The sequence below is a fragment of the Ostrea edulis genome, chromosome 1 (assembly GCF_947568905.1).
Source record: "Ostrea edulis chromosome 1, xbOstEdul1.1, whole genome shotgun sequence".
NCBI lineage: Eukaryota > Metazoa > Mollusca > Bivalvia > Ostreida > Ostreidae > Ostrea > Ostrea edulis.
Genome location: NC_079164.1, coordinates 39,476,519 through 39,479,759, shown reverse-complemented (window position 1 = coordinate 39,479,759; position 3,241 = coordinate 39,476,519). Strand labels below are relative to the sequence as shown.

The window sequence follows — 3,241 nt, the reverse complement described above, 5'->3', positions numbered from 1 at the left end:
AGCGCGTTGCTTGTTGGTGTGAGAGCGCGAAGGCGTGTTGCTTGTTGGCGTGGGAGAGAGAAAGCGCGTTGCTTGTTGGCGTCAGAGCGCGAAGGCGTGTTGCTTGTTGGCGTGAGAGCGCGAAAGCGCGTTGCTTGTTGGTGTGAGAGCGCGAAGGCGTGTTGCTTGTTGGCGTGGGAGAGAGAAAGCGCGTTGCTTGTTGGCGTCAGAGCGCGAAGGCGTGTTGCTTGTTGGCGTGAGCGCGCGTTGCTTGTTGGCGTGACGGCGTGTTGTGACTAACGCGCAGTCTTGCTTTTGCAAATGGCCCTATCCGGACACCATATATAGGCCTTATATAATGTACATAGCATAGGGGAAATCACATATTTTAAATAAATTTTGGTTCTATATTAATTTTTGTTATTTCGGGGTGGGGTGGGGGTATGTGCATTGTATAAGGCCTATCCACCCTTCAGGTGCCTGTGGTATTGCATGCTGCATTCGGCGTGTTTACAGCGAGTCCCATTCACAAACTGTACAGTATCCAGGTTGGAAACTCATTGTAACGAACAGAGATTTGACCTGAAACATCTATAAAAACTAGAAGTGTGTTTCAATTAAGAAAAAAATCTAGATGGAAAACGTAATATGAAATAAGAATTGTGTTCGTGAGGGATTCGAACCCAGACGTTTTAAAAAAGAACACATTTTTACATAACGACGACCTTACCCAATGAACCACGCAGTGGACCATATATTTCTATGGAAAATTAACGTACAGGTGAAGTTGAAAATAATATCAGTGAAGTCGTTTCGATTTTTTTAATTTTACAAAACATTCCCCCGTGAAACAAAATTTGAAAGCGATAGTTCTTTTAGTAGAAAACTCGAAGAACATATTCATGCTAAATTTATTTTGTTTCACGGAGGCAGTTTTTCTGAAATTCGGGGACACCCCTCCATTTCAACGCTAAAATCATATAAATCGTGCATTGCTTGAATTAAAACTCGAATTATTTTGGCTATATTTTTTTACTGATTTGAATCAACACATAAGTTTCAATTGGTTTTATCATATTATTTGAATAACTTAATTCTATCGATCTTTCATGCAACACCTTTAGGGAAATTAACATGAGATGTGCAGTACCTTCTTAACAATCTGGTAGAACAGTTTCACATCTTTTTCTCTGCCAATCCCTAAGCACCGGGTTAACAATCATGCGCCCGGATACTCAGCACAGAGAAGTCTATAGAACTTGGAAATACGGCACGATCACACGAATAAAAACGCACGCACGCACGCACACACACACGCGCGCACGCACACACATACACTGATCTCATCACTCACATCTATTCATTTTAGTTTATTTTTTTAAAATTTGATTAATGACATTTTTATGCTTATGCACAGTGTTTTGTATAATTATTCACCTACTGGATCTACATGTAAACACGAGCTTCCGGTCCTAGACAAGTGAAGTGGGGAATATCAAAGAATTTGTCATGAGATAATGGAAACAAAATTTCGGAAGAATAACAGTCCAATAGCATTCTTTTCATAACTCAAATATGAATATTATATATTATTGAACATGAAATGAATATGTTTCATCATTTGTTTAGTGCTGTTTGGAACGGCTGAATATAAAACAAACATATTGCATGCTACTGAATATAACAGGTAGGCCCTGTAAAATAACACATCAACATCAAGAATTAGACCGACGAACACAACAGACAGAAAATTCTTTGTTCCATTGTGATGTTTTCCCTTGCCAGAAAAAAGGTGAAGTTTCTCTCACCATAACATGATGACGAAAACCCAGGTCATTCAGTGAGTCAATTTTCCTCAAGCCCATGTGTTACTTGTGATTTATTTAGATACTTTAAAAGACTCCATAAGGAGGAAATCAAATATGTGTATCACGTATTTAATTCTAACAAAAATTAATTTAGAAACCATCATCAATAAAATGATTAATGATGTAAATGCTAATTAAAACCAGAAAACATTCAAAGTTTCATGAATAATTCATAAGTTATTTTTTGGGGAATCTCTATAAATACTGATAAATTTGAGAATGCAAGAGCAGGTTGCTCTTGAAAAGACATCGAAGCAGCGTTTGCTAGAAGCCTCTGCCTAAGGAATTCTCAACATGCTGCGCGTCTTTCTGCTCCTCGCTCTATGTTTAGCTGTTGTGACCTGTCAGGGTAAGTGCACTCTTTATTTACCCCTATTTCACCCCCCCCCCCCAAACAAAAAAACCCCCGAAATTTCAGTGTTCAATGACTTAAAGGTACATGTATTATCACAATGACCCGCAGGAAAATAAAAATCTCCAAAATAAGGAATTTTTTTCTGAACTAAGACCCATGTTTTCCTTCGGCGTACATGTATAGAAATCTTTTAGAGCAGTACAGAAATGCAGAAATAGATAAAATTTTATTTCGAAAATTCAGAGTTTAGATGAATAAAGATTTTCATATAAAGTGATTGATTGTATATTGTTTAACGTCCCTCTTGAGAATATTTCACTCATATGGAGACGTCACCATTGCCAGTGTAGGACTGCAAGAGTGAATCTATTCAGTGTTTCAAATTGTTCACATTAGGATTGATGAAATTGATGAAAAGGTTATTTGAGGTCATTGTAGTTTGTTTTGAAGTTTGAATATAGATTGCAATTTCTTTGGAGATTTTCAAACAACGCAATGAAAGCATTGTCATTATTTCATACATAAGGTTGCCCACCTTGGATATGCAACAATAACAACAATTTCTGGAACAACAACAATGGGTGGAACAACAACAATTGGTGGAACAACAACAATGGGTGGAACAACAACGATTGGTGGAACAACAACAATGGGTGGAATAATAACAATTGGTGGTAGAACAGTATTTAGTTATAACTAAAGTTGTACAGACATGCCTAAAGCGCTGAATGGATGGACTGAGTCTGAAGTTTTAACTATGTTGATCTCTTGGGGATTGTTGTAAAAATAAAATATAAAAACATAGAGTATTTCGTTGATATTACAATGGAAGTCGAAGTCAGTCATGTTGTGCGTGTACACCGCTTTGTGATGCAGAAATAATTCTATACTGATTGATTGACTGGTCTATATCGATTGATTGACTGGTCTATACCGATTGATTGACTGGTCTATACCGATTGATTGACTGGTCTATACCGATTGATTGACTGGTCTATACCGATTGATTGACTGGTCTATACTGATTGATTGACTGGTC

General features: G+C 37.5%; 1 long non-coding RNA gene across 1 annotated transcript; it reads left to right on the top strand.

Moving 5' to 3' along the window:
* Nucleotides 1-2,041: 2,041 nt before the first annotated feature.
* LOC125657085 (uncharacterized) lies at nucleotides 2,042-3,006 on the top strand. Its single transcript, XR_007363183.2, has 2 exons — nucleotides 2,042-2,196; nucleotides 2,729-3,006. It is a non-coding gene; the product is annotated as an uncharacterized LOC125657085 (long non-coding RNA).
* Nucleotides 3,007-3,241: the final 235 nt, after the last annotated feature.